Raw genomic sequence first — 24,632 nt, 5'->3', positions numbered from 1 at the left:
GCTGAATCACTCATTGTCTAGAACCTCCCAGTTGACCTTACCATCATGGCTGGCACTTCCAGTAGCTAGGTTCCAGATGGCTAAATTCCAGATGGTGTCACTCGCAGGATCTCTGGAACTCAAAAGCCTCTCCACCATGACAAGGTGACAATCCTTGGAGAAGAAGAAACAGATATTAAAAGTAAACATACAGTGAGAACCTTGTGGGATGCTACTGGGTGCAGGTGAAGTTCTTCCTGTCTCTACATTACAGCATGCTTTGGAAACAAGTGGCATATAAAGAATACCTTTAAGGATGCCCCAAACAAGGAGCAGGATTGATGCTCAGAAGAGCATAACAGACTGTCAAGTTCAGGAGCCATAAGGTAATGATGCAGCTCTATGAAACCCTGGTTCGACCACAATTTGAGTTTTGTGTTAAATTCTGGTTGCCTCATTTTAGGAAGAATAACCATATAACCATATAACAATTATAGCACGGAAATAGGCCGTCTCGGCCCTTCTAGTCCATGCCGAACTCTTACTCTCACCTAGTCCCACCGACCTGCACTCAGCCCATAACCCTCCATTCCTTTCTTGCCCATTTATCTGTCCAATTTAACTTTAAACGACAACATAGAACCTGATTCAACCACTTCTGCTGGAATCTCGTTCCACACAGATACCACTCTCTGCGTAAAGAAGTTCCCCCTCATGTTACCCCTAAACTTCTGCCCTTTAACTCTCAACTCATGTCCTCTTGTTTGAATCTTCCCCACTCTCAATGGAAAAAGCCTATAAACGTCAACTCTATCTATCCCCCTCATAATTTTAAATACCACTATCAAGTCCCCCCTCAACCTTCTACGCTCCAAGAATATCGAAGCTTTAGAGAGGGTGCAGAGGACATTTACCCGGAGGTTGCCTGGATTAGAGAGCATATTTTATGAAGATAGGTTGAGTGAGCTCAGGCTTTTCTCTTTGGAGCAAAGGAGGAGGAGAGGTGACTAGATAAAGGTGTAAAAGATGATAAGAGGCCTAGATCAAGTGGATAGCCAGGGACTTCTTTTACCAGGGCAGAAATGGCTAATATGAGGGCGCATATTTTAAGGTGATTGGAAGAAAGTGTAGGGACAATGTCGAGGAAAATTCTTTATGCAGAGAGCGGTGGCACACGCAGATACATCAGGGGTATTTAAGAAACTCTAGATAGGCATGTGGATGTTAGGGAAATGGAGGGCTGTGTAAGAGGGAATTGTTTGATTGATTTTACAGTCGGTTAAAAGGTCGGCCAAAGGGCCTGTACTGTGCTGTGTTCTAAGAGGTGGTGCCTTTAAGGCATTTCTTTTAAGAACAAGTGGGGAGAAAGTTGGCAAAGTGGGCAGGGCAGGCAAATTTGCAGCATCCACGCGGAATGGAATTGCAGAGTCCTGCATTGGAGATCAACATTGCTTGGTCACAAAAATGTTTTGAAATCAATCCTGATCAGGAAAGGAGCTTGGCAATTGTTGGACTTTCTTTGGACACATTCCAGTTGTGCTAAATCTATCTTCCCACCTGCAAGCCTGCAAAAACATCTCTGATAAGATAACATTCCTTACTGGTAGTTCAGGTGTTGATAGAACACCTGAATTCGATGCCCAGCGCAGTCGTAGCATTCTAATTTGGGAACTGACAAACAGAACCCACTGTGCTTTCAGTAATTTCACCAAGTAGTAACTTGATCAACATTCTTAAACCACTGTCTTCAATCCTGACCTGTGCGGAGTTTGCCATTCTCCCTGTGACCACCTATGACTTCCACACTGGTGCTCCAGTTCCCTCTCACATCTCAAATTCATGCAGGTTAGAAAGTTAATTGTCCTCTCTAAGTTGCCCCAGTTTCTGAGTGAGTGATAGAATTTGAAGGTTGATGAACTTGATGAGAATGTGAAGAGAATAAAATGAGATAAAAACATAAGACAAAGCAGCCGAATTAGGCCATTCGGCCCATTGAGTCTGCAGCACTATTCCATCATGGCTGATTTATTGTCCCTGTCAATCCCATTCTCCTGCCTTCTCCCCATAACTTTTGACCCCTGGCTTTTATTTAGTCTAAATAAATAATTTGAAACAGGTGAGACAGCAAGGTGAGATTACATAAAAATGAGATAAATTGGACCGCCAAATTTTTTGCTCATTCAACATCATTTTCTTTCACTTTATCCATCCCCCTTGATTCCCTGAATATCCAGAAATCCAATGATCACTGTTTTGAATGAATTCCTTCCTCCCTTTAGCTGTAACTCCCAAAGGCTGCCAGCTTGATGCAGCTGATGGAGCCACTGCCCCACAGCTCCAGTGAGCTGGGTTCGACCTCTTGTGTGAAGTTTGCATATTCTCCCTGTGACCACTGGATTTTCACGGTGATCAGATCCATCATCGTCGACTCGGTGATGTCAGTTGGTGATATGATGTTAGTTGTTTTGCAGTGCAGAACGGAAGTATAAAATTACCAAAAATCACAGAAATTTTTAAAAAGCGCAGAAGTAAGAAATGATGAGGTAGTGTTCATGGGTTCACGGAGAACGAGAGATGGAGACAGAATGTGAGATGTGAGAGAGAGAGAGAAAAACAAGCAGACATCAGAGACAGAAAGAGAGATGGACAAGGGAGAGAGTGAAAGAGAGAGAGGTAGACAGACATCTGAGACAGAGAGAGAGAGATGCATGTGAGAGAGAGTGAGAGAGAAAGAGAGAGAGGGAGAGAGAGAGAGAGAAGAAATAGAATCACAGAATGATTATAACACGGACATAGGACATTTGGCCTATTGGTTCATTACAAGTTCCAGTAAACCCCACTCCTCAACCCATTTCTGTGGCTCTTCAAACTGAAGATAAAACATAAGTCTGCAGGCAAAATACTGGGAATGTATTAAAAACTTTGAAAAATTTACTGGACTAGTAATCCAAAGGAATAGTGCAGATAAAATGGGATTACTGTAAGTAATCGTTAACTGGTAATCATTTTATTATTGTCACATGCACCACGATACAACGAAATACTGTTTTGCATGCTATCTGTGCAGTTAGTTTCAAAATGTAAGTATGTAGATCCATCGAGGTAATACAAGGGAAAAGCAGACTAAAGTGTTACAGTTACAGAGAAAGTGCAGCGCAGGTAGACAATAAGATGCAAGGTCATGACGAGGTAGATTGTGACGTCAAGAATTCATCTTTATTGTACAAGTAATCTGTTCAATGGTCTTATAACATCAGTATAGAGGCTGTCCATGAGCCTGGTGGTTTGTGTTTTCAAGTTTTTGTATCTTCTGCCCAATGGAAGCGGGGAGAAGAGAGGTTGCCTGTGGTGGGAGGGGTCTCTGATCATGTTGACTGATTTCCCAAGGCAGCAAGAAGTGTAGGGAGAGTCCACAATGCAGAGGCTGGTTTTCGTCACGTGCCGAGATGTGTTTGCAACTCGCTGCAGTTTCTTGCAGTCTTGAGCAGAGCAGTTGCCATACCAACCTGTGGTGCATCCCAATTGGATCCTTTCTATGGTGTAAATACAAAAGTTGATAAGGGTCGACAGGGACATGCCAAGATTCGATTGCTATCTGAGGAGGAAGAGGAGCTGGTGTCCTTTCTTTACCATGGTGAATTTGTGGTAGATTGGTATACAACAGCACTTGATGGTTGGCATTGACTTGGTTGTCCAAATGTTCTGGTTCTGTCCTGTATAACTCTATGATTGCAAACCGTTGGCTTACATACTGCCACAGTACCTGGGCGATACGACTCCTTGTCTGGTTGGCTGCCGGTATTCCACAGGGGTCAGTGTTGACTCCACTACTTTTCAGTTATATGTTAATGATCTGGATGATGGAATTGATGGGTTTAAGGCTAAGTTTGCAGATGATAGATGGAGGGGCAGGCAGTGTTGAGGAAACAAGAGTCTACAGATGGACATCATAGGTTAGGGGAATGGTCAAAGAAGTAGCAAATGGAATGTGTTGTAGGGAAGTGTATGGTGATGTACTTTGGTAGAAGGAATAAATGCACAGACTATTTTTCAAATTGAGAGCAAATTCTGAAAACAGAGGGACTTGCGAGTCCTCATGCAGGATTCCTTAAAGGTTAACTTACAGGTTGAGTCAGTGTTAAGGAAGGCAAATGCAATGTTAGCAATGAATCATTTTGAGCCTAATATAAAAAGGATGTGAGATGTAACAATGAGGAAAATACAAAATGCTGGAGGAAATGAGCAGGTCAGGTACGGAGAGGAACAAACAGTCCATGTTTCCGGCTGAGACCCTTCATCGAGATTGGAAAGGGGGGAGAAGTCAGAATATGAAGGTAGGAGGAGGGGAAGCAATACGTCAAGCAGGTGAGGGGAAAGGAGGGTGCATGGGAAAGGGGTATGAAGTGAGAAGCTGGGAGCTGATATATTGATTTCCAGCATCTTCCTAATCTCTTGTAAGAAGATAAGAACAAAAGAAATAGGAGCAGGAGTAGGCCATCTGGCCCGTCGAGCCTGCTCTGCCATTCAATAAGATCATGGCCGATGTGGCCATGGACTCATCTCAACCTACCTGCCTTTTCCCCATAACCCTTAATTCCCCTACTATGCAAAAATCTATCGACTCTTGTCTTAAATATATTTACTGAGGTAGCCTCCACTGCTTCATTGGGCAGAGAATTTCACAGATTCACCACTTTCTGGGAAAAACAGTTCTTCCTCATTTCCATCCTAAATCTACTCCCCCGAATCTTGAGCCAATGTCCCCTAGTTCCAGTCTCACCTACCAGTGGAAACAACTTTCCAGCCTCTATCTTATCTATCCCTTTCATAATTATGTTTATGTAATAACGTGCATTATAGTCATAGTCATACTTTATTGATCCCGGGGGAAATTGGTTTTCGTTACAGTTGCACCATAAATAGTAATAGAACCATAAATAGTTAAATAGTAATATGTAAGTTATGCCAGTAACATATGAAATAGGTCCAGGACCAGCCTATCGGCTCAGGGTGTCTGACCCTCCAAGGGGGGAGTTGTAAAGTTTGATGGCCACAGGCAGGAATGACTTCCTATGACGCTCTGTGCTGCATCTCGGAGGAATGAGTCTCTGGCTGAATGTACTCCTGTGCCCACCCAGTACATTATGTAGTGGATGGGAGACATTGACCAAGATGGCATGCAACTTAGACAGCATCCTCTTTTCACACACCACTGTGAGAGAGTCCAGTTCCATCCCCACAACATCACTGGCCTTACCAATGAGTTTGTTGATTCTGTTGGTGTCTGCTACCTTCAGCGTGCTGCCCCAGCACACAACAGCAAACATGATAGCACTGGCCACCACAGACTCGTAGAACATCCTCAGCATCGTCCGGCAGATGTTAAGGGACCTCAGTCTCCTCAGGAAATAGAGACAGCTCTGACCCTTCTTGTAGACAGCCTCAGTGTTCTTTGACCAGTCCAGTTTAATGTCAATTCGTATCCCCAGGCATTTGTAATCTCCATCATGTCCACATTGACCCCCTGGATGGAAACAGGGGTCACCGGTACCTTAGCTCTCCTCAGGTCTACCACCAGCTCCTTAGTCTTTTTCACATTAAGCTGCAGATAATTCTGCTCACAAGTTTCCTTCCATAGCCCTGTACTCAACCTCATCTCCCTTGCTGATGCATCCAACTATGGCAGAGTGTGGAGGCCAAGCCATTGGGTATGGTTAAAGTGGAGGTTGATAGGTTCTTGATTAGTAAAGGGGTCAACGGTTACAGAGAGAAAACCATGGGGTTGCGATGTAAAATAAATTAGACATGATGGAATGGCGATCAAAACCGATGGACTGGATGGCCTGATTATGCTCCTATGTCTTATGGTCTAAACACCATTTGCCTAATTCTACCCACTCACTTAACGAATTCACGTCCAGTTTTCACGTAAAGGTCCCTCGTCTGAACTGAGGAAAACGAGTCTGCCTTACGTCGCAGAGAAAGTGAGCGAAGGATGAAGATGACTAAGGAAGTATCACCAACAGGGTGAGGCCAGAGATGCCATGGTAATAACAGTTAGATGGAACTAGCTAATTAAAGATAATGAGTGCATTTCAGGGGAAAAGAATGCGGATAAAGGAAGCCAATTAATCTGTAGAAATGTGGTGTAGATCAGTTGGAAAATCGCAAAAGAACTCAAGCAGTGTTAGTGAAAGGAGGGACACAGCTGATATTATACGTGGACAATGTACAGCAGAACTGGTCAGTTCTGATAAAGCACTGCAGACAGGTCATGTGACGTTGCTGAATTTATATTTGCATTTCTGAAAAAAACAATTCTCTGAAAGTGACTGCAGAGGTTGGAGGAGTCTTAAAGAAGGTGTTTTGTCTGCTTGCCTTTACTAGTCACAGCACTGAATTGGGAAGTTATGTTGCAGATTTACAAAACTTTGTTCTCTGTTTCATCTGATCTCGCAATGAGGCTTGCTATTCCAGAACATCAGAGATGTTCTCTTTTTTCAAAGAATGGAGTTTCCCTTCCACCAGCAACTATGCTGGCCTCACCTACATCTCCTGCATGCCACGCCTATCTGACCTTAAACTATCCTCTCACTGTCATAACAGGGATTGGTTTCGCCTACCACGCCATGAGCCTCCGCATCCAGCACATCACTCCTAGGGATTTCACCACTAAGTACATTTTTCTCTAGCCCATCCCTCCACTTTCTGTAGGGATCGTTCTCTTGTTAACTTCTCCTCTCCACTTATCTCCCTGCAAGTGGGACAATTACTACACCTGCCCATGTACCTCCATTCAGGGCCGATAGACCTTCCGTGTGAGGCGTCACTTCACCTGCCTCGATAAAGCAGCCAACATAATCAAAGACCCCACCCCCTGACATTCTCTCTTCACCCCTCTACCATCAGGCAGAAGATACAAAAGCCTGAAAGCACGCGTCATAGGCTCAAGGACAGCTTCTGTCCCATTGATATCAGACTCTTGAATGGACCTGTTGAACGTTAAGAGGGACTCTCAGCTTCACAGTCTAGCTCGTAATGAATTTGCACTTTATCATTTACCTGCATCACACTTTCCGGTAACTTTTGCATTTTGTTTTGTATTGTTATTGTTTCACATTATTCCAGCTCTTTACACGGTGTAATGATTTTCGCTGTACCTCCATAGACGTGACACAATAAACCAATACCAAAAACTGTCCTCTCTTGAACCACTGAATTGTCGGTGTTGGATTTCTCACCAGCACCATAGTTTACTCCCAATAAGGAGAACGGCAGTTGCGTGTTGCTGTCGCTTTAAGAGCTACTCCTCTCACGCCAGTTTCCAGGGAAGTGGGCGGCGACAACACGCACGCTCAACAGGTTGAGTAGGATTTGTTACCTCGGCGAACCTGATTCTGAAATCTTCTCGGAAGGTTTAGTTAGTTTGTGCGAGAATGGCTGTGGGCAGGAGTAGTGGAGGAGGGAAACAGAGGGAAAGAGTGAGATAACACACGCACTTTCTCCCATAAACAGAATCTGTTGGGATAGAGGGGCGGGGCCCGTGAGCGATAGCCGGAAAACCCATTGGCTGCCTCCGCCCCAGAAACAGGACAGCATACATTATGTTAATGAGCGAGCTGGAATTCAAGAGTTAGGGGATGGTTTCACCTCGGCGCGCAGGCAGTTGTGAAATTCCAGGCACTTAACTGTGAAAATCCTCTTCCCCTATCCCGGGACGGATAGTGCGAAATCGTGGGAAGGGACCGAGATTTTTCTTTGCATTGGGTGTCCGAGAGGCGAAGGCTTGCTTTTTGATCTACCTCCAGGTAATTAGACTGGCGTAACTTTGCAGAGAAGCGTTGAAAACCTTTCAAACTCTTTCGCTCACTAAAACGCCTCAGCTCGCTCTGCATCCACGCTGCCTCCGTTTATTATCGAATTCGGGGTGGATGCAACTCCTCGATGGTTGGAGAGGTGAACAAATTTGAAATATATCACAAGCATTATGAAACATCTTGGCTATTTTTTAAGCGGTAGAGTGCGGTAATTAAAAGTGCCTTCGTTTAGTGGGTGTGGAGTTTGCTTCCCTTCCCTCCAGCAGTATTCTTTTAAACCAGGTGTTTTAAAGGGAGTGTTTACCCACAAATTTCAAAGGACTTCATAAAATATTGGTGGTAGGTAAATTCCCGGGGGGGAGGGGCGGGGAGAATTTTTTGGGATTAATGTGCCTAAGAATTAATCAAGTGACACTCAGCATAGTTTTGTTATGGGAGATTCTGTGCGATTTAACTTGCCTTGTTTTGAAGTGTTTGCATGAGAATCAGAATCAGGTTTAATATCACCGCCATGTGTCGTGAAGTTTGTTAACTTTGCGGCAGCGGTGCAATGCAATTCATGACAAACATTGAAAAAACGAGTTACAGTGTATGAAAATTAAATAGCAAGCTGCAAAAATGGAAATTAAAAAAAGTAGTGAGATAATGTTCATGGGTTCAATATCCATTTAGAAATCGGATGGCAGAAGGGAAGAAGCTGTACCCGAATCGCTGAGTGTGTGAGCCGTGAGGCTTCTGTACCTCCTTCCTGACGGTAACAATGTGAAGAGTCCTGGGTGGTGGGGGTCCTTGTTGCAAAGCAGCTTTTCTGAAGCACCGCTCCTTGTAGATGCCTTGGGTATTATGGAGGCCGTGCTATATATATAATACACACACCCCCAGTGCAGCCAGTTAATGCTGTCCGTGGTACATCTGTGGAAGTCTTCGTGTGTTTTTTTTATGGTTGATGTAGTCTATATGGACTTAAATCCTTCGACAATCTTCTACATTGGAATTATTAAGTGCATCCTGGTCACTTTTCCGTCTGGCAGAAACTGGGCAAATAATCTATGCACGGAAAGCTCCCTCTACCATGGGGGTGGGGGAAAATGACTAAGGGATACAAAACATCGCCCAGAATCTTATGCTGGAGAGTAGTCCTTGGGTTGAAGCCCCAAATGAAAGGCAGCTTTTTTGACAACCCAGCGCCCAGCCCTGACAGTATCAGAAATACTTAGTGGCTGCTTTATTATGTGACACCTGTACCTAATATGTTAGAGATCTTCTGCTGTTGTAGCCCTTCCACTTTGAGGTGGTACGTGTTGTGCATTCAGAGATGCTCTCTGCACACCATTGTTGTAACGCGTGGTTATTTGAGTTAATCTCACTTTCTTGTCAGCTTGAACCAGTCTGGCTAGTCTCCTGACCCCTCTCATTAATAACGTTTTCGCTATCTGCATGCATTTTGTTTTTTTACACACCATTCCCTGTAAACTCTAGAGACGATTGTGTGAAAATCCCAGGAGATTAACAGTTCTGAGAATCTCAAACCACCCTGTATTGCACCAATAATCATTCCGTAGTTGTCATGGCTATCCCTCGAGGTCGAGGATGATGGACTTCGTTACACAAAGATCACATTTCTTCCCCATCCTGATATCTGGTCTAAACAACAACTGAACCTCTGGACCATGTCTGCATGCTTTTATGCATTGAGTTGCTGCCACATGATCAGCAGATTAGATATTGGCATTAACAAGCGGGTGTACCTAATAATAAAGTGTAATAGCAGAAAAATGTTGGATCACTTGGGTCAGGCAGCAATCATGGAGAAAGTTGTCTCTGACTGTGATGTTAGATGTTAACTTTGGAATTGGTTTATTATTGTTACATGTACTGAGGTACAGTGAAAAACATTAATTCATTACACAGTACATTGAGGTAAAACTATTACAGAATGCAGAATAAAGTGTAACAGCTATAAAGAAAGCCCAGTGCAGGTAGACAATAAGTTGCAAGATAAGGTGGAATGCAAGATGACGAATCCATCTGAGACTTGGACGAAGATGCAGAGGCTTGTAACCTCAGCCAGATTCATCATGGGTGCTCGTCTCCCACTGTCGTGGATTTCTTCATTAGGTGATGCCCTGAGGAGGCAGTTTCTATCATTAGCCTACTGCCTGTTATGCCACTGGCATTTAGGGCAGCAGTAAAGGTCCTCCGTTTTTCACTGCTGTTGTGTAACACTTTTGTTTTACCAGTCAGGGTTGTTAGCCTTGAGTTGAACCCCCAAACCTGGAGGACAGTGGAACACTTGGAGGATCCGTCATTAAGGATCCTTGCTTTCAGGGACATGCCCTCTTCTCAATCATGTCATCAGGGAGGAGGTACAAGAGCCCGAAGACCCACACTCAACATTTTAGGAACAGCTTCTTCCCCTCTGCCATCAGATTTCTGAATGGGCCATGAACACTACCTCACTTTTTCATTACTTAAATTTTAATAAATATTTCTTATTATAATTTAGTCATTTTAATGTATTGCACTGTACTGCTGTGCTCATGACATGCCATTGATCATAATGTCTTCTACTCAGCAGATACCTGACCTGCTGATGCTTTCCACATTTAATGTTTTTATTTCATATTTTAAGCTTTTTGTATTTGTATTCAAGGGATCTGGATCATGTGCAGGCAAAGAGATTAGATTGATTTGACGTCATGCTTGGAATAGATATTGTGGGCTGAAGAGCCCATTCCAAATCTCTACTGTTCTATGTTCTGTTTTTCACAAACTAGGAGTGTTGACCTGGGTTCAAGGGAGTGGTAAAATTGGGAAACTGGTGTATTACAGTATTATCACTTGTACAGAAGTACAATGAGAAACTTTCTTTCGCAGTCCTTCCATGCAGATCATTTCACCACATCAGAACATAGAGGTAGCATAAGGGGAAAATCGTAAGGAAAAAGAATAAAGTCTCAGAAAAAGTGCATTGCAGGCAGATGATAAGTTGCAAGGGGCATGACGAGGTAGATTGTGAGGTCAGGAGCCCATCTTGTTGTACAAGAGGTCAAGACCTTCAGACTAAGAGGAGTGAGTGATACTGAACTGTAACATAGTTGAGTAAGGTGCTTTTTTTTAAACCAAAATCCTGAGGACTTAGTTGGCACATCTTGGGAGTGGGAGGTCAAAGGTGAAATGTGGTAAAGTGGGGTTTCTTGTGGAAGATATCATAAGAGTAAAATGAACCCTTAATGGATTAGATTGACATCATGGTGAGTGTTGAATGATGATACAGACAAAATTATGTAATCCCTCTGACTGAACAAGGTCCTGGGGAATTGGGGCCTCTGTTTCTGGCCTATATTCAAGGGCAGCTGTGCCTTCAACTGCCTGGGCCTTGGGTACTACAGTTCTCTCTGTCTCTGTCTCTGTCTCTGTCTCTCCTCCCTGAAAGTATCCTGCAACTTAAAATTTGTCACAATATGTTGTCTTAAGTCTTACATTCTCAGTACCTTGAAGATGCTTTTTCTCGGAGGTTTTCCGGGGTTAAAAGAATGCCATATACACAGTGGCCACTTTATTAGGCACACCCGTAAACACATTCATTATTCAAAGTAAACTTATTATCAAAGTACATGTACATCATCACATACAATCCCGAGATTCATTTTCTTGCAGGCATGATCAGTAAATCCAATAACATGAAAGATCACAGCAACAGAGCGGACAACTAGTCTGCAAAAGACAACAAATGGCGCAAATACAAAAAGAAAAAAAAAAACAATAAATATTGAGAACGTGAGATGAAGAGTCCTTGAAGGTGAGGCCATAGATTGTGGGAGCCGTTCACTGATGGGGTAAATGAAGATATTCTCCTATGGTTCAAAGGCCTGATGGTTGAGGGGTAATAACTGTTCCTAAACCTGGTGGTGTGAGTCCTGAGGCTCCTGTCCCACCTTCCTGATGGCAGCATTATGACCCGGGTGGTGGGAGTCCCTGATGATGGATGCTGCTTTCCTGCGACAACATTCCATGTAGATGTGCTCAGTGATGGGGAGGGCTTTACCTGTGATGGACCGGGCCATATCCACTATTTTTTTGTATGATTTTCCATCCAAGGGCACTGGTGTTTCCATACCAGTCAAAACACTCTCCACCACACACCTGTAAAAGTTTGACAGTGTTTTAGATGTCATGCGGAAACTTCGTGACGTCCTAAGGAAGTAGAGGAGCTTTCTTCGTAATTGCACTTGCGTGCTGGACCCAAGACAGGTCCTCTGAAATGATAACACCAAGGAATTTAAAGTTGTTATCTTCTCCACCTCTGAACCCCCGCAGGTGACTGCCCCATGGACGTCTGGTTTCCTCCTGCTGAAGTCAATAATCAGCTTCGTAGTCTTGCTAGCATTGAGTAAGAAGTTGTCTTAGTGACACCACTCAGCCAGGTTTTCCATCTCCCTCCTATATACAGTTCCATCAGTCAACGACAGTGGTGTGATAGCAAACTTAAGTATGACATTGGAGGTGTGTTTTGCCTCATTATGTGTAAAGCGGGTAGACCAGGGGGCTAAGCACGCAGGCTTGTGGTGCACCTGGGCTGATGGAGATTGTGGGGAAGATGTTGCCAATCCAAACTGAATGTCGTCTGCAAGTAAGGAAATTGAGGATCCAATTGCACAAGGAGATATTGAAGCTTATTGATTGGTCTTGAGGGATTGATGGTATTGGATTGCCAAGCTGTAGTTGGCATCCTGATGCATGCATCTTTGCTATCCAGATATTCCAGAGTTGAATGAAGAGCCAGTGGAATGGCATCTGCTGTGACCTGTTGTGCCAGGTGGCACAATGAAGCATATCTAAGTTCCTTTTCAGCCAAGATGTGTCTTTTCATTAACCTCTCGAAATATTTCATCACTGCGGATCTAAGTGCTACTAGACACAAGTATGCAAATATCTAATCAGCTAATCATGTGGCAGCATTACATTGCATAAAAACATCCAGACATGGTCAAGAGCTTTAGTTGTTCAGACCAAAAATCAGAATGGGGAAGAAACGTGATTCAAGTGACTGACTGTTTAATGATATCAGTATCCGACCGTGTGGCTTGAGTATCACAGAAATGGTGGATCTCCTGGGATCTTCACACACAAGTCTCTGGAGTTTAGAGAAAGGTACAAAAAACAAAAAAAAAAATCCAGTGAGTAGCAATTTTGTGGGTGAAAGTGCCTTGTTAATGAGATGGGTCAAAGGAGAATGGCAAGACTAGCTTAAACTGACAGGAAGGTGACAGTAACTCAAGTGACCACATGTTAAAACAGTAGTGTGCAGAAAAGTATTTCTGAATGCACAAGACATAGAATCTTTAAATGGATGGGCTACAGCAGCAGATGCTCACACCAGGTTCAACTCTGTACCTAATGAAATGGGAAGTGAGTGTCAATGCCAAACATTCTTGTTTTCTGAACACTATGTGCTTTGAGCAGTTGGAACAATTTCTGCAGAGCTCCATGGAAATCCCCAGTATAATCCAACTCCCACTCCTTCTATGGGATACTTGTTCAAACTCTTGGGATCCCATCCCAAAAGCACCCAAACCATTTGCTACCCAGTGTTCTGTAGAACTGCGAGTTGCTGCTGGCTTCTCACTGGGTCTGGGTTGGGAGCAGTTGTGAAGGGCTGACACTAAAATGGAGAGTGGGCAGAGGCACTGACTCACAGCTTCAGAAACCCAGGTACAATCGTGGCCTCTGGTGCTGTCTGTGTGGTGTTTCCTCCCTCTGACTGCGCAGATTTTCCCCAGGTGCTCCAGTTTCCTTCAACATCCCAGAGGTGTGCAGCTTAGTAGCCTAATTGGCTTGAGTAGTAGGACCTGCAGGGAGTAGTTGGAAAAGTGGCAGAGAATGGGGAACTGAGTTTAGGAATATACATTCCACTGCTATCTGTAAGGGGTTTGCACGTTCTCCCCATGACCGCATAGGATTCCTCTTGGTGCTCTAGTTTCCTCCCACATACAAAAGGTGTACAGGTTAGTAAGCTGTAATTAGTCAAATGGGTGTAATTGAGCGGTGCAGGCACCTTGGAGTGGAAGGGCATGTTATCCCTTTTTTGTTAAAGAAAAGGTTACTCTTTTTAATTTACAGTGTGAAAGATCATTCAGCCCATTGAGTTCATGCCAGCTCTCAGAACTTGGGTACCATTTACTGACCCTAGGGATAATTCACAGTGGCCATTCAACCTACCGCATCTTTGTAACATGGGAGGAAACTTGGATGGGGCGACTGCAAACTCAATGCACGGCCGAGCACCAGATCAAACCTGAGAGGTAGTACCACCAACAGCTGCATTAATGGACTGAAAGACCTGTGTTATGAGAAAAGTTCGGGAGCTGTGTTACTGTGCTAGCGACAGTGGATTTAATGATATAGACTGTATCCAAAGCTAATCGCAGTACCTGGGAACTTTAATCTATTCTATTATGTAATCTGATGTTTTCTCATATGCATAGATATTAAAGGAAATTGAGAGCCTGTTGTGGTTTTAATAGCTTGCGATGCAACATTATGAACCAAACAATTGCTGGTTTGTAAGCTATTGAATGAAACCAGTTTTGAAGAAATGATTAAGTCATAAACTTGAAGAGTAATCCTTGGCAACGAATTGAGTTCGGAGAAAAACCGTAAGCTACAGGAGCAGAATTAGGTCAATCTGCCCATCTAGTCTGCTCTCACCAATATTTCTTTAGCAACCCTATTTCTCCTGACTTTTCCCATGAACCCCAACCCCCTCCACTACTCAAGAAACTATTAATATATACCTTAAATACACCCATCTACTTGACCTCCACAGACCCTCTGTGGGAAAGAGTTCCACAGATTCAACACCTGACTACAGAAATTCCTCCTCATCTCTGTTCTAAAGGGACTTCCCTTTGGGCTGAGGCTAATGCTCAGGAAAAAGAGGGGATTTTATTGAAGTGAAGTTTGCCTAGTGTGAGTACAGAGTTGCTGTTTTCCTTGGCTGGGATATCTGGATTCTGGAGTCAAAATCCTGGACCATTTGGGACGGATGAAGTGAAATCTCTTCGTGGGCATCGAATATGAAGAATTCTGTGCCAGTGAACCCAGCTGTTGATAGAGGTAGATAGGTTTTTAGGTACCAGGTGAAGCTGGAGTTGGTATTGGAAGGCATCAATGAGGTGAAGCATTTTACTTAATCAGTCAAGAATATGTACATGAAGTGTTGCTGCACGAAAGCAGCATCTATCATCAGGGACCCCGAGCCCCCAAGAGATGCTATCCATCAGGAAAAAGGCATAGGAGCCTCAGGACTCACACACCAGGTTCATGAATGGTTATTAACCCTCAACCATCAGACTCCTGAACCAAAGGGGATAACTTTACTTGCCCCATCATTGAAATGTTCCCACAACCTATGGACTCGCTTTCAAGAACTATTCATCTCATGTTCTTGATACTTATTGTTTGTTTGTTTGTTTATTTATTACTATTATTTCTTTATTTTGGTATTTGTAGAGTTTAATGTCTTTTGCACAGTGGTTGAATGCCTAAGCTGGTGTGGTCATTCATTGATTCTATAGTTTTTATTCTATTATGGATTTTTGTATGCCTGCAAGAAAAGGAATGTCAGGGTTGAATATGGTGACATGTATGTATTTTGATAATTTATTTGAAACAATTACTATAAGTTGCAATAAGAAATATAAAATGGATAAGTAGTGCAAAAAGACAACAAAATATTGAGGTAGTGTTTATGGAACATTCAGAAATCTGGTGGCTGAGAGGAAGAGGCTGTTTCAGTAATGTTGTATAGGTCTTTGGACTCCAGTACCACCTCCCTGATTGTAGAAATAAGAAAAGGATGGTGAGGGTGCTCAATAATAGATACTACCTTCTTGAGTCATCTCCTTTCGAAGCTGTCTTCAAGATGGTGGGGACGGCATCTGACCCATGATGGACCTGGGGTATTGTGGGCAGTTTTGTCACCCCTTTGATAGGAAGGGCATCGTTAACCTGGAAAGAGATCACAGAAGATTAATGAGAATGTTGCCAGGATTTGAGGGCCTAAATTACAGGCCTGAGTTGGGCAGGCTAGACCTTATTCATTGCAATGTCAGAGACTGAGAGGTGACATTGTAGAGGTGTATAAAATCATGACTATAGATGGGTGGATACAGTATGTTTTTCCAGTGAAAGAGACTAAAGAACTGAAGGAATAGATTTAAGGTGAGAGGGAGATTTAAAAATGACCCGAGGGACGTGTTTTACACTCAGAGTGGTCCATATATGGAGATGCCAGAAGAAGTTGTTGAGGCATATACATTTATCAGCATTTTAAAGGACATTGGGATAAATATAAAGATAAAGTTTAGAGGGATGTAGACCAAATATGGGTAAATGGGACCCATCTTGGTCAACATGGTCAAGCTGGGCTGAAGGGCCCTCTTCCTTGCAGTTTAACTCTTGAGAATCTGGGATGTTTTTTTTCACACGAATTATTGCTGTGTTTACTTTGTGTGTCAGGTCGAAACTCGTTCGACTGTGAACGTGTTTCTTCTAAGCCCTCATACATGGTTTTGGATCTTTCCGAGTGAATGCCAATTGCCACAGGCGAGTAAGATAAGGCTAACCGCAAGTTTACAACAGCCTGGAGACAACAATGCTGTCTCCTTGTATCTCCTCCATCTCTGTTTTTCACCTCGGGCATCCTGTGATTTTAGCAGAGGCATTAATCTTCTCCCCTACTGCTTCCAGCTCGTAGTCAGACCCCAGCCTGTACCTAACAGAGGGATTAACCCTCTTCCCCCACTGCTCGCCATTTACATTGGCTCCCAGCCTGTAGAGACCAGAGGAATTGATCCCCTCCCCCAACACCTCCCACTCATAGTCAGAACCCAGACTGCACAGAAAAGGGATTAACCCTCTCACACACTCACAGTCAGACCCCTGCTTGCAACCAGAGCAAGAGATTAACCCTCTCAACCAGCAGTACCCAACCTCTTCACCAAGGAGGACAAGAATTCATTTCGACTGGCTGAAGGAGATGGAAAGAGACAAGAGACTCCCTCCCTTCCTCAGTCCAGATTCCTCTATTATCTTATCGCCTGTTAGCCCAAAGACCATAATCTACCATTGTGGCAGAGCACCCCCTGCCCCCCCCCACAGCAGAGCTAGTGAGGGACCTCCTTACCACCAAAGATGCTCTTCTTCAATATGCCTCCCCTTCCTGCACGTGCTATCATGGTTTGTAGTTTACTGTGCACAAACTCTGAACTGACTTGTACTGAACTATGTATGAGATGATGAGGGGCATTGATCGTGTGGATAGCCAGAGACTTTTTCCCAGGGCTGAAATGTCTAATACAAAGGGACATAGTTTTAAAGTGCTTGGAAATGGGTACCAAGGGGATGTAGGGGAAAGTTTTTCACACGAGCAGTGGGTGTATGGAATGCATTGCCAGTGGCGGTAGTAGAAGTGGATGCAATGGGGGCTTTTAAGAGCTTTGAGAGAGGTACATGGAGAAATAGAGGGCTATACGGTAGGGAAATTCTAGGCAGACTCCGGATTAGGTTACATGGTCAGCAAAACATTGAGGGCAGAAGGGCCTGCAATGTGCTGTAAATTTCTGTTTTATGACCCCACGATATATGGAGTCACTTTCAAGGATGCTACTATTCATGTACTCTGTATATTTATTTACTTTTTTATTTGTAATGATTTGTCATCTTTTGCACTTTGTCAGTCTTTGTGTGCAGTTTTTCATTGATTATTGTAGTTTAATTTTCTTGCAGGTATTTATAATTAATCTCAAGGTACTATACGGTGACATATAGTTTGATATTAAAATTACGTTGAACTTGAACTTTGATTGTTTGTCGCCTTCACTGGGTCTGACATTCTTTTTTAAGATGAGTTTTTTTTCAGTTTACGCAAGCTCGGAGCGAGTACAATAGGATCCCACGGGCAATAATGACCGGGTGACCTGCCTTGTCTTTATTGACGCTGTTTAAGGGTTAACATTGCACCCGAGAGGGGTTGGAATTCTTTTACATCAGAGTTGCAGTTAAAATCCTCCAGATTCCCCCAGCCCCAACCATAGGGACTGCCTCAGCAGCTTTTACGAGGCCTGAAATGAACCGCCCCTTCCCACCCCCCAAGGTGAAGAAATAGGAGTGGAGGCTGCGGGCGGCGAGGAGAGGGGCCCGACGCTGAGTCTAGACGGCTCAACTTCAGCGGGTTAATAATTAATGCTTCACCAACAGAAGAGGCTCACGCTGGGCGCGCAAACAAACAGGCCTGGTGGCTGGTACGGACACAGAGATACAGAGAGCAGCCCTATCTGACAGAGAATTGACCACGGAAGAGTTTCACACTACTCGCTAATGCGCTGATTGTCGAGAATCGCAAATTCCTTAAAGAATGTCGTATTACCTGCAAATTGAACTGCGGTGGATTTTTTAATAATGATTTCACTGTCTGATTTTCGGATGGTGGCTGCTTTTTAATCTCGGTAATGAGGACTTGGCAAATAGGAGCAGACTAGGCCGCAAAGCCTGACGGTTGCCATGGTGACAAAGTTTTTGCCCGCTGCTTGTGTCCTGCTCCGCGAGAATCGGGATTATTATCACTGACAAATAGGTGAAATTTATTGTTTTGTGGCAGCAGAACAGCGAAAATCATAAATACTATAAATTACAGTATAAAATAAATACTGCAGAAGAGGAATAGTGAGGGAATGTTTGTGGACTGTTCAGAAATCTAATGGCAGAGGAAAAGCAGTTCCTAAAACGTTCTGTGTCTTCAGACTCCTGTAACTCCTCCCTAATGGTACTAATGCCAAGAGGGCACGTTCCAGATGGTGAGGGTCCTTAATGATTAAAGCTGCCTTCGTGAGGCACTGACTTTTGATGGTGGGAGGCTTAGGCCTATGACAAAGAGGGCTGAGGCCACATTGAGAAGGCAAAACTAAAAATAACATTGTTTTCCTCATATAAAATGTTCCCATTTCAATCGGTCTCAGCTAGTCCCTCCAGTATCAAGGTGAAGATAGGAAGGAGGCTGCTCAAACCCCCTGCCCCCCTGCACTGGATTGGTTGACAGCTGATCTTCTCACCTTTGTGCCATCTCCTACTCCACTTAATGGAAGCCCAAACCAGTTGAAGAGTTTATTCTTAGCAGCTCGGATTTAAGTCAGGGTCTCGGCCGATTCCCAGAGGATTGGTGTAAAAATCTAGCTGGTGGCAGGCAGGAAGTTCGTGCTGTCATCTGTTGCCTGTGGTGGGTGTGGACCACAAGATCCTGTGCCAGAAGACCAGATAAAAAGTGATCCTTCCAGATCTGGTGGGAATTCCTGACTTTTCACTTCATTGAGTAAAATTCAACAAAATTCAGGAGGAGGAAACCAGAGATTCATGAGCTAGTCTTCAATGGGGGATCAGAGGTGGGAAATGAGTCAGCAACTTTTAAATTTCTCAGTATTATCATTTCAGCGGACCTGTTCTGAGCCCAGCACTTAAGTGCAATTATGAAGAAAGCATGGCAGTTTATGATGGTTCAGCATGACATCTAAAACTTTAATAAACTTCTATAGGTGTGTGGTGGGCAGTATATTGACTGGCTGCATGACAGCCTGGTTTGGAAACACCAATATCCTTCATTAGAAAATCTTACAAATAGTAATGAATACAGCCTAGTCCAACATAGGTAAAGCCCTTTTCCACCATCGAGCACAACTACACGGTGCACTGTCGCAGGAAAGCAGCATCCATCATCAAGGACCTTCACCACCCAGGTTATGCTGTCTTCTCACTGCTGCCATCAGGAAGAAGGTACCCACACCACCAGGTTCAGGAACCCCTCAACCATCAGGTTCTTAAACCAAAGGGGATAAGAACTCAACTTCACTTGTCCCCTCACTGAACTATTCTTATTTTCAAGGACTCTTCATCTCAGGTTCTATATTTATCGCTTTTTTTGTATTTGCCCAGTTTGTAGACTTTTGCACACTGGTTGTTTGCCCTGTTTTTGCAATCTTTTGTTGATTCTATAATGTTTATTGGATTTATTGAATGTGCCTGCATGAAATGAATCATAGAGATGTATATGATAACATGAATGTACTTTGATTATACATTTACTTTGAAATTTGAATGACTTGCACTTGTGGTCAGCACTAATGTCATAAGCACAACTGTCCTCTTTCCCCCTCTGGGACCTGGTGTGGCAGTGGGTCGCACACTGTCCTTCCCCACTCTGAGGCCCGGTAGGGCAGTGGGTCACACACTTCCCCCGCTGGGACTGATTCTTTCTTGTGCCCTCTTTCTCCATTGGGACAGATCATTTATACACCAGGTTGTGTTTGAGGGAACTGCTGGGACAAAGGCTGGATGGGTTTGAGGATCACGGGGAAACTGAGCTGCCAGGGTTTAGAAACCAGGTGGTCTGAGGGGATGGGGCGCTGATTAAGGCAGTTCAGGCTAAGGTATATAGGGGAAAAAGATATGGGCAGTGTCTGTGTAGGAGAGTGTTTGAGTATCTTGGTTGGACACTGTCTGACACTGCCTCTCCATGCTCAGTCCTAGAGGCGGGGAGGGGATGCTTGGACCCAATGCCCTAGAGGAGGAAGAGGACAGTTTGCAACCCTGGTCCCTGGAGGTCGGGGTGGGGGGTGGGTGCGAGAGGACAGTGTGCGACCCTGGGACCTTCATCTTGGAGGTGGGGAGAGGACAGTGTGCAGTCCCAGGTGGGGGAGGGAGAGGACAACATACCACCCTGGTCCCAGGAGGTTGGGTTGGGGGTGGAAGAGAGGACAGTGTGTGAGACTTTGGTTGTGGAGGGGTGGAGAACAGCGTGCGACTGGGCTATGGAGGGTGGGGATAGGACAATGTGTGACCCGATCCCCGGGCGGGAGGGGACAGCATGAGACCCTGGAACAGAGGGGGAGAGGGGGAAAGAGGGGAACAGCATGCATTCCCAGTCCAGGAGGGGTGGGGAAGAGGACTCACTGTCCCACCCAGTCCCATTGCCTATGTGACAGTTTGTGTACACATACACTACACCATCAGAGCCTCCTGTGACAGTAACTGCAACCCATTTTAACAGAATGCATAGACCCACCTGTCCTATTGACAGGCGAGGAGAAGAAGCATACCCCTTTCACTCCCCCCACCCGCCCCAACCTGAAGGGAGGAGGACTGCGGCATTGATTGCCTCAAGGTGCCTGTGTGCAAACTCCCTCTCTCACGTGCCTTGTTGCTGATTAGGATTCAGAGCAGCTCAGAGTGAGTCATGGAGTGATGTCAGTGCTGCTGAAGGGGCCTTTGTGTGACCGAGGAGACGAGTAATGAATTAAATTGGAACCGCAGAGCCAGCAAGCAACCAGATCATCTTCTCAGGCCGTCCCCCAGGATCTCTCTGCTCTCCTTAACTTCAGTGCTGAGGTGAGCCAGGTGAGGACAGTGGGTTCTTCTGGAGCTGGAGGCGCTTGCCTGGCATTTTGGGAGGTGGGACACCCTTTCCGTTCACACCACATTCCCAAGGCGCAGACTCCAGCATCAGCCTGAGAGTCCTTTCTCCACTTCGAGCAGGGGACACCTCTTCAGTTTCCCCTGAGGCAGGAATGCCAGCATCATCCTGCATGCCATAGGGTGGCATGGTGGCATAGTGGCTCGCACATCGCCTTGCAGCAGCAACAGCTCTGACCACGGTTCAATTCCCATCGCAGCCTGTAAGGAGTTTGCAACGTTCTACCCGTGACCGCGTGAGTTTCCTCCAAAGATGTATGTGTTCGGGCTCGTGAGTTGTGTGCATGCTATGTTGGTGCTGGAAGCGTGCTGACACTTGTGGACTGCCACCACTACAATCTTTGATTTGATTTGATGCAAATGATGCAGTTCACTGTATGTTTTGATGTACATAGGACAAATAAAGCTAATCTCTCTTTCCTCCTCTCAGGAATTGGGGTGGGGAAACAGGATTTGCCCGCTTACCAAGGAGGTTTGAAGAACTTCCCTTAAGCCTTTTCCTGTGCCCAACTGGGTAACTCCCTGGCATCAGAGAACAGGAAAATGTGCCAGGAATCTGGTGTCTGACAGGAGAGTGGGATAGGCAGCTTGAGATCCCAGATGGTGGGACATTGGTCAAAGGGGAGGTTGCCAATTTTGATTTGGTTCTCCTACCAGTGGGTTTGGAGGACTTGTGAGCCATTCTTGGAGGCCTCTCTCTCCAGTACTTTTAGGTACCTATTAGGGGTCCTCCTAGTCTCAGAAAGATAGAAGACTCTCGATAAATAAGGTCCATTCTCATCGGTGATGTTGCTGGAGTGATAAAGGTTACTTCCTTGAGAGCAGAAAGTAAAGGAATGTTTGGAGAGGAAGAATTTCTCTCCCATTAAACAGAAAGTGCTTGGAATCTGGAATGCTCTGACTGAGACTCTCAACGTTTAAGTTTCTGAGCAAACACTTGAATTTGGAAAGTGTGGAAGGCTATTGACCAAGTGCTGGTAAATTGGATTAGTGTACATCCATTGGTTCTGAAACTAGGGTCCATGGTCCCCTTGCTTAATGGTATTGGTCCATAAAAGAAGTTGGTAACCCCTGTTGTGCAACATGGCTGGCACGGACATGATGGACCGAAGGGCCTGTTTCTGTGCTGTATGACTGCATTGCTGGAGGTGATGCAGTTGGGAAGATTCCAGACACGGAAGTTTGGACTCTCTCTCAGGCTGGAGAAGGGTAAGTATAAAGATAAAAGTTTAGAGGGATGTGGACCAAATATGAGACCCAACTTGGGTGGATACTTTAGTCAACATGGTCAAGTTGGGCTGAAGGGCCTATTTCCTTGTTGTTTGACTCTGTGAATCTGGGATGTGTTTCTTTTGTACAAATTATGGAAGGAACTCTCTTGAACATGGGCTTGAGAGAGGAGCCCTGGCCTTGTAGGATGGCCCTCTTGCCTATGGATTTGAGGCTTCCTTGGGCCAACCAACTGTTGGACTGTTGTCCTGCCTGAACCGACTGCAGTGGACCTGCTAATGAATGTCTCAGGGCTGTGCACAATCCAAGTATGTCTGTTCCTGTACTCAGCAGAAAGCAACGGAGATGTTCTTTGAGCGTTTTCTCTCCAGGTGTTCTGGGCAACTGTTTACAATATCCCACCCCCTCTTCCCCGGCTGCCAGCATCGATTGTGGGGTCTCACCTGTGCAAGACTTGCCCTCTGGGCTACTATGCCTTGTGTGACAAGTTCCCCTTTTCTTATTCCACCTATGGTGACACCCCTCCAGAATACGCACGTGCCCACCTTGCCATATCAACACCTTGAAAACTTGCTGCTCAGGACCAAATTCCCCACACCAGCAACCCCCCCGCTGCACGTCTGAAATTTCTCTTCCACCCCCAATCCTCTCCTTCCCCTCCTTACATTGTCCTGGCCACCGCCCACACTCGTCCGGACTATCCATTCAACCCTTTGGGATCTTGCTGTGCAGAAGTAAACATGTGCGGTTACACTTCGTGTTTCTCTCCTCCCCGCCGCCCCCCTCCCACACGCGTGACCTGGCCACCGCCCACCCATCGTCTTTCTTCCTCGCTTTGCCGCATTTACCCTGTGGGATCTTGCTCTGTAAAACTAAACTCTTTCCCCACCTGCGTCCTGTGTGCTGGGCTATACTTTAAATAACTGCCCCTCTGCACCCCTCTCCTTTTACGGTTGGCTACCGACCACATTCTAGACTAACCAGTCCTCGGTCTTGTGGGATCTTGCTGTGCCACGATTGGCGTCCCTATCTCCGCGCCCGCTGACTGCGGTTCTAAAGCACAGCCGCGAGGGGTGCTGCAAAAGGATGGGGACCTCTACTCTTCGAAAAATACAAAAAAGAGTGGGCGATGCCCCCTGACATTTAAATCGGCGTCTTGATAGTAAGTGAACGAGCGGAGCACCAAGGGTTAACCGTGGGATCTTCAACCCCCCCACCACCACCCCGGCACTGCACCGTACTCGGGAGGCGTTGGGCCGCGTGTTTCACTGTTTTGCGGGAAACACTTGTCCCTTTACGGTTACACGCTAGTGTAGTTGCTAATTCCCATTCCAACGTAAGGAATGCAAGAGAGAGGGGGGGAAATAACTCCCGTTCCCCGGGTCTACAGGAGAACTCTCTCCGCCCCGGCCCAACACGAAGGCACAAAGATTGTTCTTCAAGCCCAGCCTGCTCCCCCCCTCCTTGAACACCTGTCTGTTAACCTCTTCTGCGCCGAAATTCCAGAGAGACTTGTCGCCCGGAGACGAGCCCTGATCTTGTTTATGGGCAGACCAGCGTGCCAGAGGTCGCTGCCAGCGCGGAATTCATTGTGTTCGGAATGAACGGAGGTGCTGTTTATTCAACCGCGTCGCTGCCTGGCTGGTGGGAGGGGGAGCGGAGTAAACTCGCTCTTTTGTGCTATAGTCGCAGTTTAGCGAAGCCTTTCACCCGTGCCTTTGTCAGTGCACGGAGTTGCTGGTCGCACTAACCGGCTGGCGTTTTAAAATCACCCACTGCTTCACGCACTCCACAAAAAAAAATTCAACTGACCGGATAATATCTACCGGGAACCCCCGTGCGACGTTGCCTGCGAGGCGGAGGTTCCTCGACGAGAGAGTCGACCGGGACATTGTTCAGCGCCTCCTGAGCCACCTTGTTAATCTACAATCTGGGAGAGGGTCACCGAGAAAAGCAATCGGCCCGTGCGCGCAGATTCATCCCTTCCGAGACAACTTGCGCCCGGTAACTATACGGGGAGGATCTGTGGCGGGGTGGGTGATCTGAGGAAAATATTTTGTTTTCTGGTGAGGTGGTAATAAC

At 45.3% G+C, this 24,632-nt stretch overlaps 1 protein-coding gene and 1 long non-coding RNA gene across 11 annotated transcripts in view; one reads left to right on the top strand and one right to left on the bottom strand.

Moving 5' to 3' along the window:
- Window positions 1-24,632, top strand: part of LOC134346638 (discoidin domain-containing receptor 2-like) — a 146,443-nt gene that overhangs the window by 57,979 nt on the left and 63,832 nt on the right. Inside the window, exon 1 of one of the 10 annotated variants that reach the window (XM_063048111.1) lies at window positions 150-365. The exons of 5 other annotated variants lie outside the window; for them this stretch is intronic. The gene's annotated coding sequence lies outside the window, so the exon portion shown is untranslated. Of the gene's footprint in view, window positions 1-149; window positions 366-7,541; window positions 7,788-21,113; window positions 21,246-23,845; window positions 24,555-24,632 lie in introns of those variants that run through there. 4 more of the 10 variants (XM_063048108.1, XM_063048113.1, XM_063048110.1 and 1 more) reach the window with 4 other exon arrangements.
- LOC134346639 (uncharacterized) lies at window positions 41-24,483 on the bottom strand. Its single transcript, XR_010017973.1, has 3 exons — window positions 24,363-24,483; window positions 15,688-15,809; window positions 41-153 (listed from the first exon to the last, which is right to left on the bottom strand). It is a non-coding gene; the product is annotated as an uncharacterized LOC134346639 (long non-coding RNA).

The sequence above is a fragment of the Mobula hypostoma genome, chromosome 5, assembly GCF_963921235.1.
Source record: "Mobula hypostoma chromosome 5, sMobHyp1.1, whole genome shotgun sequence".
In the NCBI taxonomy this organism is placed as follows: domain Eukaryota; kingdom Metazoa; phylum Chordata; class Chondrichthyes; order Myliobatiformes; family Myliobatidae; genus Mobula; species Mobula hypostoma.
This window is presented reverse-complemented; position numbering and strand designations above follow the sequence as displayed.